General features: G+C 42.9%; 1 long non-coding RNA gene across 1 annotated transcript in view; it reads left to right on the plus strand.

Annotated features, from left to right (window-relative positions):
• Window positions 1–3,810: 3,810 nt before the first annotated feature.
• The window catches only part of LOC141052589 (uncharacterized), a 53,734-nt gene continuing 44,216 nt past the window's right edge, over window positions 3,811–13,328 (plus strand). The window contains exon 1 of the long non-coding RNA XR_012220850.1: window positions 3,811–4,573. This is a non-coding gene — a long non-coding RNA (uncharacterized lncRNA). The remainder of the gene's footprint in view (window positions 4,574–13,328) is intronic.

Genomic DNA, 13,328 nt, shown 5'->3' on the forward strand with positions numbered 1-13,328 from the left:
GGCGAACCCGCACCCATAGGAATGCATTGTTCTGCTTACTTCCCGCATGTGGCTGTGCCCACCATGCGGAAAGTAAGCAGAACATTTGCGGATGGTACCCACGATCCGGAGGAGAGGAGACTGTCCTCCGGGCTCTGGGTACCATATCCCTGTAAAAAATAGAATTTAAAATAAAAAATATTGTTATTCTTACCTTCCGGCGTCCCGCGCAGGCTTCCCGCCTCTCTCCATGCTCTCGTTCCCTGTAATCCTTTGCGAAAATGCCCGCGATGACGTCCGTTCTCACGGGATCGCGAAGTCTCGCGGTCATTCGCGCGACGTCATCGCGAATTACCACGAGACATCGCAATCCCGCGAGAACTGACGTCATCGCGGGCATTTTCGCAAAGGATTACTGGGAACGGCTGCGCGGGACGTCGGAAGGTAAGAATAACACCATTTTTTATTTTTTTTGCATTTTATCTTTTACTACTGATGCTACATAGGCGGCCTCAGTAGTAAAAAGTTGGTCACACTGGTCAAACACTATGTTTGACGAGTGTGACCAACCTGTCAATCAGTTCTCCAAGTGATGCTACAGATCGCTTGGAAAACGCTAGCATTTTGCAAGCTAAATACGCTTGAAAAATGCTAGTTTTTCCGTGGGAAAATCGCGGGAATTTAAAATGCGATTTTCCCGCGGAATGGAATTCCGGAATTCTTGCGGTAATTTCCGCAAGAGTTCCGGTACTTGTGCACTTAGCCTTACAAGCCTTACTTCATTACTGGTTTTAGATCTTCTAACTCTTGCCCTGCATTCCCTGCAAACATTATACTCTTCTTTAGCTATGCCCCCCTCCATTTGATATACATTTATTTTTTTTTCATTTTTAACGAGAGATTACATTCTGTGTTCAAGAATCCCAATTTTTCCTTCTTTTCGGGATTGTTGCTGATTGTGTGGTAAGAATTTTATTTAGCAAAATCTCCCATCCTTCTTGGACCTTTCTATTCTTTAGAACATCCAGCCATTGGACCTTCCCTACCTTCTTTTTAAATCCATTAAAATCTGCCTTTCTGAAATCCAACTTTAAAGTCTAAATCCTCGCTGGTCTTCCTCCTCTTGTAATCCAGAATTTGAGGATAGCATGATTGATGCCTCCTAAATCTCCAGCCACCTTTACTTCCTAAACCTTTTCCTTCCTGTTGGTAAAAATTAAGTCCAAGATTGCAGATCCTCTTGTACTCTCTTCTACCTTTTGAAAGATAAATTTGTCATCAAGGGAAGATAAGAATTTTCTGGACCCAGTACTTTTGCCTGAGAGAGATTCCCAATAAATATCTGGAAAGTTAAAATCTCCCATGATCACTATGTCGTACTTTTTAGAGAACAGAGACATCTGATGTAAAAAGAGTTCATCCATATCTTCAGTCAGTCTAGGCGGCATACAGTAAACACAATAGTGTGCTTTCTGTTGTTCTCTCCTTCAATTCTTACCCAAACACTTTCTACAGACCTACCGGTCTCTGATGCCTGTATCTCTGTTGAAATAAGGAAATGGTTGCACACAATTGCATTAAGGCATATCAAATATGAAATATATGAATAGCATAATGGCTTTTGGAATTTAGAAAAAACATATGAGATACTTAGCACAAAATTTGGCCAAAAGATGTCAGCCCACTCACCAACGTCATGGTGATCTCAATGAACGGGTCCCTATTCTAACTGCCTCATGTGAACTACTGGCTAATAACAAGATAAAGCCTATATTTATAGGAAGATAGGAACCAAAAGGAGATTGGATGTAATTAAAAACACAGCTTGATGAAGGGTGGAGTGCTCAGTCAGAAAACTAACATACAAATGACAGAAAAACTGACGGCACATCCTAGTCTGAATAGGTGCATACCAAAAAACAACTTGCATATCAAAATAATGAAATGGTTACACTCAACTGCAGTAAGGCATATCAAATATGAAATATATGAAATGTGAATAGCATAATGGCTTTGGGAATTTAGAAAAAGCATATGAGATACTTAGCACAAAGTTTGGCCAAAAGATGTGAGCCCATTCACCAACGTCAAGGTGATCTCATTGAATGGGTCCCTATTCTAACTGCCTCATGTGAACTACTGGCTAATAACAAGATAAAGCCTATATTTATAGGAGGATAGGGACCAAAAAGTGATTGGATGTAATTAAAATGACAGAAAAAACTGATGGCACATCCTATTCTGAATAGGTGCATACCAAAAAACAACTTACATATCAAAATAAGGAAATGGTTGCACTCAATTGCATTAAGGTAGATCAAATATGAAATATATGAAATGTGAATAGCATAATGACATTTGGAATTTAGAAAAAAACATATAAGATGCTTAGCACAAAATTTGGCCAAAAGATGTGAGCCCATTCACTAATGTGAACTACTGGCTAATAACAAGATAAAGCCTATATATTTCATATATTTCATATTTGATATGCCTTCATGGAATTGAGCGCAACCATTTCCTTATTTTGATATGTAAGTTGTTTTTTGGTATGCACCTCTTCAGACTAGGATGTGCCGTCAGTTTTTCTGTCATTTGTATGTTAGCTTTCTGACTGAGCAATCCTCCCTTCACCATGCTGTGATTTTAATTACATCCAATCACTTTTTGGTTCCTATCCTCCTATAAATATAGGCTTTATCTTGTTATTAGCCAGTAGTTCACATTAAAGTATAGGAGTAACCCCGGCACACTAATAACATGAAAGTAAAGTCTTCTCAACGACAGTCTTTAATTGTTGTGATGTCAAACATCCTTTGTGAAGGTGTGTATGGATCTATAATGATGTGAGGCCAGTGAGTATGTATTGTGGTGTGATACGGTGAACATGTGAGAGGTTGAACAGAGGAATAGAGTGAAGGTGTAAGGAGTTGAAAAGCATGAATGTGTAGGTAATGTTGAGAAAGGGCATTAGGGGACAGTGAAGTGGAGTGGGAAAAAAGGAGAGGTCATCTAAGGAGGCAGTGTGTAAGAGGTGCTCTTGGAAATGTTAAGGCATAAGGTATAAATACCTAGATCCTTGGTTTTGAGGTGTGTGTATAAGTTCTCTCCTCTGATCAAAAAAGCAGTCCTTGAACACTGGCCCCTACTAGAAAAGGCTTACCCGGGGATTGAAAATTTCCAAAATCCTCCTCTCATCTGCCATAAGCGGGCTCAGAACCTAAAAAACACTTTGGTTAGAGCCGACATGGGCTCCCACTTCAAGACATTCAGGCAGAAGACATTTAGCACGGTGCGCAACGGAACCTTCCCTTGTTTGGGTTGCGCACAATGCACGAATGTTAGTAAAGGTGATTCATTCACTCATCCGAGGTCCGGCAAACGGTACAAGATCAATGGCTATTTTACCTGCAACTCAAATTTTGTCGTCTATTTAATCAAATGCCCATGCGGCCTAGGATACGTTGGGGAAACCACCCAGCATGTGAAAGACCGCATTTCCAAACATAAATTAACCATCCGGTGTGAGAACACACTTTTACCAATTCCTGCCCATTGTGTGGAAAATAGACACTCTGTAAGCCAACTGAAATTTCAGGTTATCGAACAAATCCCTGTACCCAGACGAGGGGGTAATAGAATCCAAACGCTCAAAGAGCGTGAAGCGTATTGGATATATCACCTAAATACCCTCCATCCACACGGTCTCAATAGAGAATCTGAAATGTATTATTAATCCCTTCTAAATTCCACTTCATAGTGAATTAGTTTTGTTTTTCATCAGGAGTTTAAAATCACTACCAAATAAGTTCTTTTCCTACATAACGTTTTTTGGTTTATAGGAGATATTTCTGACATAAGTGTGTTAATATGAACGCCATTTTACTCTTTGTATGTAAACCTTGCTCTAATTACCTTTCTTTGTTTTTAGGCAGGAAAAGGAAGTTTCTCTGAAACCTGATAGGCACAACCAGCACTGAAATTATCACCGTGCATGAATTCAGCACAGTCCCACCGTTAAAATGGCCGCCTGTATGCATGTGACATTTCCTCACAACCCTCCCTCTTTTACTTCATTTCCTGGATGGCTCGCACCTGCTCAGTACATTCATTCTGACAATTTTGACCTCACCAAGATGGCGACTGCCAACATCACTTCCTGTCAAGTCAAAACATGTTCATTCTCTATTCCCGCCCTGCACATGCTCAGTACATTCATTCTGACATTTTTTGACCTCACCAAGATGGCGACTGCCACCATCACTTCCTGTCAAGTCAAAACATGCTCATTCTCTATCCCCGCCCTGCACATGCTCAGTACATTCATTCAGACATTTTTGACCTCACTAAGATGGCGATGACCCTTCCCCCCATTCCCACCCCTTCCCCACCCAATCAGGAAGTTCTTGACAGTATTTAACATCACTGCACTAAGCCACATGCACTTCCGGCCTCCTCCACACCTGACTAGATTTAGGACACAAGGTAATGGTGCCCTACAGTCTTCATAGACTGGGTTTCCTTTCTCCATCTCAGCTTATTGACCTGCTTTTTTGTCCTTAGGACGGGAGTCACGTGCTGACCCTACACATCGGTATGTGACCCCTAAAACTTTCTTTTATATCTTTTCTTTCTTTATACCTTGCTATTCCTTAACCTATACCTTTTCTCAGTGGTTACTATAGGTACCGTTCCAGCAGATGGATTACAAAGGCAAACCTATACCACTTATGCACACACCTCAAAACCAAGGATCTAGGTATTTATACCTTATGCCTTAACATTTCCAAGAGCACCTCTTACACACTGCCTCCTTAGATGACCTCACCTTTATTCCCACTCCACTTCACTGTCCCCTAATGCCCTTTCTCAACACTACCTACACATTCATGCTTTTCAACTCCTTACACCTTCACTCTATTCCTCTGTTCAACCTCTCACATGTTCACCGTATCACACCACAATACATACTCACTGGCCTCACATCATTATAGATCCATACACACCTTCACAAAGGATGTTTGACACTGTCCCCACCTTATGTATCACCTATCACTAGATTTTTGGTTTTATAATACTTTATAAAGTTTATTTATTGATTTTTGTTCTTTTATTGTATATATTGTAGTCATATCCCTGATGAAAGCTCAAGATGTAGAGCTGAAACGTTGGATTGTAACACCACCCTTTTTTGGATTGTAACACCACCCCTTTTTTTTCACAATCAATAAAATCACAACAATTAAAGACTGTCGTTGAGAAGACTTTACTTTCATGTTATTAGTGTGCCGGGGTTACTCCTATACTTTAGTCTTGTTTTTTCCCAGAGCACCTAAGTTGGGGTTTGAGCCTGTCATATCTACTTTATAGTAGTTCACATTAGGCAGTTAGTATAGGGACCCGTTCAATGAGATCACCTTGACGTTGGTGAATGGGCTCACATCTTTTGGCCAAATTTTGTGCTAAGTATCTCATATGTTTTTCTAAATTCCAAAAGCCATTAGGCTATTCACATTTCATATTTAATATACCTTAATGCAATTGAGTGCAACCATTTCGTTATTTTGATATGTAAGTTGTTTTTTGGTATGCACCTATTCAGACTAGGATGTGCCGTCAGTTTTTTCTGTCTTTTGTATCTCTGTTGATATATATACGTTTTCCTAACATACAATGCAACATCTCCTCCTTCCTTGTTACTCTTGTTTCTAATAAATAAGTTGTAGCCTTCAAGGTTTGTATTCCAAGCATGTGTATCATTCCACCAAGTTTCATTGATGCCCATGACATCATATCTCTCTTCCTCTGGTTAGCAGCTCAAATTCTCCTTGTTTGTTTCCCATGCTCAGTGCATTTATATAGACACATTTTAGTTTGTAGTCGGCTTCTCTTACTCCTCTATTTTTGTTCATAGTTTGTTGTTTTTGTTCTTCCATTCCACTTCTAATATCGCAGGGTTCTCAAAAGAATTAATTAGCTGCAAATTTCTTCCTTGCCGTATATTTCCCATCCCATATTGCTCTAGTTTAAAGCTCTCCTGATGAGTGTAGCAAGGCATCTATCAAATATGTGTTTTAGGCTAGTTTCACACTAGCTTATCTTCCATGCAGCGCTAGGCGCCGCTAAGCCCCGCCCCCTGCCGGCTCCCTGCCCGCCCCATCCGGTCATCGCCGCCTACTATCGCACACGGCTGAATGCGATCTGCGCACCCTATCTTTAGCATAGGGTGCGCAGACCATGTGCTGGCCGTGCGCTAGTAGGATTTTAGCGTGCGCTGCGCACATTTGAAGGTGCGCCGAGCACGCCAAAATGCAACATGGTGCGTTCGGCGCACACCGTCGCACCTTCAAAAGTGCACAGCGCACGCTAAAATCCTACTAGCGCACGGTCTGCACATGGTCTGCTAAAGATAGGGTGCGCAGATCGCATGCAGCCGTGTGCGATAGTAGGCGGCGATGACCGGATGGAGCGGGCAGGGAGCTGGCAGGGGGCGGGGCTTAGCGGCGCCGAGCGCTGCATGGAAAATAAGCTAGTGTGAAACTAGCCTTACTGTTTTCGTAAGATGCAACCCATGTCTAGCAAGGAGTCCATCATACAGATAATTCACTCCATGGTCAAGAGACCCAAAACGTTACTCATGGCACTATCGATGTAGCCAGTTGTTCACCTGTAGAATCCTGTCCAATCTCCTTCATCCATATCCATCCACTGGGAGGATGGATGAGAAGATGACCTGCGCTCCCAGTTCCTTCACTTTCCAGCCTAGGTATTCAAAGTCTCTGACTATAGTTTCCAAGTCCTTTCTTGCTGTGTCGCTTGTTCCTACGTCTGTATATCCATAGAGAAGAAAGTGGATAGGCACATTCCGTCCCACGCAAAATAATCCTTTATTGTGGCATCAAGTTACCAACAGCAGGCAGATAAAACCATGGAGCAAGACAGATGACGATCGTTTCGCGATTACATTGCACTTCAACAGGTCATATGTAGGACAAAGCTCGCAAAATATTTAAAAGCAACCATTGCCCTTGTCCTACCCACCAAACATCAGGTGACAGCATCTCTTTAATTATGAAAAAGTGGAAAGCAAAAAAAATTGCAAAAGACAGACTTTTAAAAAGACAAATAAAAAAATCACAAAAACACAGCCATGTCAATTTTATCATTGAAACCTGATGGACCTTGAGCATGAGTCCGAATAATCCATCTAGCCTCCTTTCTTAATAATAATTTATCTAGGTCCCCTCCTTGTGCAGGCATTTTAACGGTTCCTACATGGATAGCACTGAAGAGTCTTGATACCCTATCAGACACATGTTTAATTTGGGCCCTGGAAGACAGCACAGCACACTTGTCGTGAAGTAATGTCCAGCTGGCAGATAGCAGCTTCTGTTCCTCTCAGTGGCGTATCCCCCACGACCACCACTATCCTTTTCTTCTTCTCCACAGAACTTCTTTTTATTCCTTCAAGAGGCTTCTGATTTCTTACTGGGGTATTGTTTATGGGCAAAGCACTTTTTTTGATGTACATCTTCATAGTTGTCCTGAGTGAGAACCTGGTAGCAGTTCTTCAGCGATATGGGTGCTGACTGTCTCCTCATCCTCCTGCTTCTTTGGGTCACATGCTTCCAATTTTCTTCTTCTGCAAGTATATTGAATGGTGCTCCACTTCGAACATTATGAGCAGATTTTTCTGCTCTGTCATTATCTTCTGCAGGAACACTGAGAAGTTCTTTTCTTGGAACATTCTGAAGAGATTCTCCTCCTCTGTCAAGGAAATCCTCATCTTCTTCTTTGATGAGCTTCAGTGTAGCTATTTTCTCCTGAAGAAATTGCAACTTTTCCGCTAACAGAGTTACAAGACTGCATCTCTAGCACATACATTTTGTCTCTTCCTCTGGAAAATCTGTAAGCATATAGCACAAATTGCAGCACACCATATGGGTAATCTCTTTCTCCATAATAAGCAAAACACATTTTTGTAGAATCACTGTAAGGATTCTCCCCCAGTTATTTCCCACAGCTTTCAATTCCTAGTTTGGCAATGTCTTCCTAGCAGCTCAATCCAGCTACACCCAAAGATCTTCAGAGTTGCAGCAACTCTACACTCTTCCCAGAATGCACCAGAAATATGCATATTGTCTTCTGCAGCCTGAATTCATGGTTCCTAGTTCCTGCACTATTCTGTTCCCGGGGCCTGTGGCTGCAAATATGGCTCTGTGGGATGCTGCATCTCTTCACCTTACTTACAATTGGTGACGGTCGCAGATAGCTTAACTCAGCTGCCGGCACACACGTTGTGAAGAATCCAGAAGAGACTTTGATTTCTTTAAGAATTCTTGTTGAATGCATACAAACAGCAGCAGGTAAAAAAGACTTTCTTCAGACAAGCTGAAAGCACATGTGCCTCTAATGAAGCCAAGATGGAGACTTAGACACAGGGAGAAGAAGGAAGTGACATTACACCCAGAAAAGGGAGACAGGGAGACAGAAGGGACAAACTTGATGGAAAGGGAGGATTTCAGCTGTGCAAAACACAGGAACACATAGCAACAATAAACAATATGAGAGACTGCAATACAGCATGTAAAATGTACAGGACAGTCTGTAAAATGTCTCATTCATGAGACATAACACTCCCCGTCTGAAATCTTTAGATTTCACAATTCTTATAATGTCCTTTGGGGATGTCACTGTAAACCTGAAAAACAAAGGGAAAACAAGCATGCAGATAATAACAACAACAGTTGTAGTCTAATTGGCACGGTCCACTCTTCAGTTGGAGGCATGAAGTCTTCAACAGCGGCATAGTCCGAGTCCAAACGTAAACCTATCTTCAGATTGGGGAAGCCACAATGTGCAAACACTTCCACCAACCCAACAAACTGCTGGAGAAAGTTCAAATGTTAGAATGTTCACCACACAGCTGGAGGAATATATGGCGGTAGGTTCCTTGCCGTGAGCTGTGTCCATAAACAACGACTTTCATGTGATGTCCTCCTTTGGTAAAAGTAGCACAAGCTCAGTGACTGGACGGAATAAAATACGAGTTGAACTGCCTTTCGTAACCTTGACTTTTACCTTACGGATGTTCCTGTCATTGCTTGGTGTAACCTTGGTAATAAGACCCATTGGCCAGTCATTGCAATGAGCTTCTTTATCTTTAAGGAGGATGAGGTCTCCCTCTTGGAGATTAGGTTTTGCAGTCTGCCATTTGTAACGTCTTTGAAGCAAGTGCAAATATTCAGTTTTCCAGTGGTGCCAAAAGACATTGGACAAGTGGTGTACCTGTTTCCACTGACGTTTGTAAATGTCCCCTTCCACAAACTTCCCTGGAGGGATTGCCGCAGCTCCAACCTTCTGAGTAAGAAGTGTAGCAGGGGTAAGGATCATTGGTGCATCAGGGTCCGATGTTACTGGTACCAATGGTCTTGCGCTTATCACGGCCAAGTACCACTTTACTGTCTGTGTAGAAGGTAAATGAATCAATAGCAATGTCCATTTCATCCTTTATAGCTTCAACTAACTCCACTGCCAGAATGGCGGCACAAAGTTCGAGTCTTGGAACAGAGTGAGCAGGTTTTGGTGTTAGTTTTGCCTTACCGAGGATGAATCCACAATGCACCTTGTTACCTTCTTCCAAAGTCTTCAGGTAGGCTACAGCAGCTATAGCCTCTGTAGAAGCGTCGGAGAAAATGTGGACTTCTCTTCTGATGGTGGATGAAAGGGTGCCTGGGGAATAACAATGTGGGACTTGGAAATGCTCTAAGACCTTCAGAGACTTCTTCCACACCTCCCACCTTTGTTGTTTCTGGGATGGTAGCGGAGTGTCCCAATCCATACTGTCGGCAGTCAACTGTCTCAACAGTATCTTGCCTTGAATGGTGATGGGTGCGATAAACCCGAGAGGATCATAGATGCTGTTCACAACAGATAGGACTCCTCGTTTAGTGAAAGGTTTATCACAAGCTGACACCTGAAAAAATGAACGTGTCCTGTTTAATATCCCAAAGAAGACCGAGGCTGTGTTGCATGGGAAGAACGTCAGAACCCAGAACAAGATTCCTTACACCAGCAGCGTCAGCCTCAGATGGAAATGCTTTCATTACCTTTTTACTGTTGGAGATGATTTTGTGGAGTCTAGGGTTTGCTGGTGACAGCATTTCCTGAGTTCTAGAGAGCAGATCGACAGTCTTTTCACTTGTGGGAAGAGACTTAAGCCCATCATCTACGTAGAAGTTTCTTTCCACAAATAGACGAGCATCAGACCCATACTCTCTCTCATCTTCCCGTGCTGTCCATCTTAGTCCATAGATGGCCACTACAGGCGAGGGGCTGTTCCTGAAGACGTGCACCTTCATCCAGTAGTCTATGACCTTGTTGTGGATGTTGTTGTCTTTGTGCCATAGGAATCTGAGGTAGTTTGTGCTGTCTTCTCTCACGATAAAGCAATGAAACATTTGTTGAATTTCGGCCATTACTGCGACAAGTTCTTGTCTGAAGTGAATCAGTACTCCTATAAGGCTGTTGTTTAGTTTAGGCCCAGTGAGGAGCAGGCTATTTAGGGAAATGCCTTCATACTGAGCACTGGAGTCAAACACCACTCTAATTTGGTCAGGTTTGCTAGGATGGTAGACACCAATGGATGGAAGATACCAGCATTCTTCACCTTCTTTTAGCAGGGGTGCAGGTTCCGCGTGACCTCTATCGAAGATATTCTGCATGAAGTCGACAAAATGTTTCTCCATCTCTGGCCTTCTCTTTAAGGTGCGTGTTAGGGATGAAAACCTTGCCGTCGCTTGTTGCAGATTATCAGGTAGCCTTGTTCTTGGAGAGCGAAAAGGTAAAGGTGCTACCCAGCTATTTGAATCGTCTTGGGCGAATTCCTTTTCCATAATCCATTATAAATTCTTTGTCCTCCCTTGCAGGTGCTGGATAGTTGTCTTCTCTTGAAGAGTTGAACACTGTTGACCAGAGGTTATCATTACAGGACAGGAATATGTTTGTGTCGTCGGAGGTTTCTTTCTTCCACTTATTGTCGCTTATCTTCTCTTTCACGCAGTAATGATGTGGACATGGTTGAAAGTAAGTGCTGCGACCATTTGGTAGTACGTGAGTCTTAAATGAGGAAATCCTTGTGGGTCTCTTCATCTTTTCTCTATAGACATTGCCTATAATAACCCAGCCTAGGTCTAAGCGTTGAGCAAAAGGAGCGTCATGTGATCCGTTGATTTGCTGACATACCTTGTGTAGTCACAGAATGTCTCTGCCAAGCAGGATCAGGATGTTTGCACTGTTGTCAAGAGCTGGTATCTTGCCTGCCAAAGTCGTTAGATGAGGGTGATGGAGTGCAGCCTCTGGAGTTGGAATTTCCTCTCTGTTGGATGGTATCTGGTTGCATTCGACCAGAGTGGGTAAGGGTATCTCCACATTGTTCTCAAGAGAAGACACCATGAGTCCTTTGGCTCTTGTCCCTGAGACCTCCATAACACCGCTGCAGGTGCCCAGGATGTAGGGGTGAGAGTTTCCCTTTAAATCGAACATGTCAAAGAGCTCTGACCTAGCAAGTTACCGGTTGCTCTGATCGTCCAGGATAACATACACCCTGGCGGTTTTCTTTGGTTGACCCTTGGGATACATATTCACCAGGCATATCTTCGCACACGACTTGTTCCAGAGGCCTTCTCCACAGACTTCTGTGCATGAAGAAGATATTGTGATAGAACTCACTGTTTGAACAGCATCCTCCCCGCCTTGCCTTGTGGTGGGGGAAGGCGTAAGGTGTGCAGTGTTAGATTGGGATGGATGGAGCGCTTGCACATGCTCCTCACGGTCTCACTCCAAACACTTAAAAGATACTTTACAGTCTTTAGCAAAGTGTTCAGTAGAAGTGCAGCACCTGTAACATATCCCAAAGTTCTTCAGAAGCTCTTTGCGTTCCTGGAGAGGTCTCATTCTGAAGCCGATGCACTTCTTTAAGGGGTGAGGTTTCTTGTGAATGGGACACATACGATTAGGATTCTCAACCTTCTCACTTTTGTCGCTCTTATCTTGTGATACAGAAGGTGTGGGAAGAACATCAGTCTTCTTGATGGACATTGGAGCTTGGCGGTTCCTGTAGTTAAGACATGGACTGTCGTGTATAGGAGATGAAACAGGGTCGCTGTGTTCTCCATAGGAAAATCTTGGCTCGGTCTTACACTCTGCAATATTTTCAATGAACTCGCAGAAGTAGGAAAATGGAGGGATGGAGACTTGGTTTTCCATTTTGTATTTTGATCCAAGCATGGCCCAGTTATTTTGGATATTGGATGGCAACTTGGAAATTATTGGGGTTACCCCATGAGCAGTGTCCAGGTAGCTGAGGCCAGGCAGGTACGGGTCTGTTTTGGCCAGCTGAAGCTCTAACAGGAGGTCGCTGAGCTCTTGGAACCTTGTACTGTCTTTACTAGATACCTTTGGGAAATCCTCTAGTCGCTAATCCTCTTCTCACTAGATGGTGGATCAAGTTCTATGCACTCTTCCTCTAAAAAGGGTCTGGCAGAGACCATGTAGTCATTCCTTCAGCCATCCTGATTCACAGGGAGAAGGGGAGCTGTATAGTCTCTTTTATGCTGAAAGTGGGTGCTCTGCAGGAAGTTCTGAAGCTTTATAGAAGCTGGGAAGGCTTTACAGATGAATCTGGTAAGTCTTTTTTACTATTCTGTTCCCGGAGCCTGTGGCTTTGTGAGATGCTGGATCTCTTCACCTTACTTACAATTGACAATGGTCGCAGATAGCTTAACTCAGCTGCCGGCAAACATGATGTGAAGAATCCAGAAGAGACTTTGATTTCTTTAAGAATTCTTGGTGAATGCATACAAACAGCAGCAGGTAAAAAAGACTTTCTTCAGACAAGCTGAAAGCACATGTGCCTCTAATGAAGCCAAGATGGAGATTTAGACACAGGGAGAAGAAGAAGGAAGTGACATCACACCCAGAAGAGGGAGAAGGGGAGATAGAAGGGACAAACTTGATGGAAAGGGAGGATTTCAGCTATGCAAAGCACAGGAACACATAGAAACAATAGACAATATGAGAGACTGCAATGCAGCATGTAAAATGTACAGGACAGTCTGTAAAGTGTCTCATTCATGAGACATAACATGCACCCCCTCCTGTTCCTCCTCCTCCTCCATTTCTGAGGTACTATCTCAGAGCTTGTCTTCCACATCAGCTGGAATCTCTGCAGCACTGCCTCAGCCAAGCTGCAACAGGCTCTGCTGAAGTTAATTTGTTTGGGAGATAAACCATAAACCATGGCACAGTTATTAAGAGGAATAACAGACCAGACCATATGTGGCTCTTGC

The sequence above is a fragment of the Dendrobates tinctorius genome, unplaced genomic scaffold (genome assembly GCF_039654945.1).
Source record: "Dendrobates tinctorius isolate UK_male_01 unplaced genomic scaffold, ASM3965494v1 ptg000162l, whole genome shotgun sequence".
Taxonomy (NCBI): domain Eukaryota; kingdom Metazoa; phylum Chordata; class Amphibia; order Anura; family Dendrobatidae; genus Dendrobates; species Dendrobates tinctorius.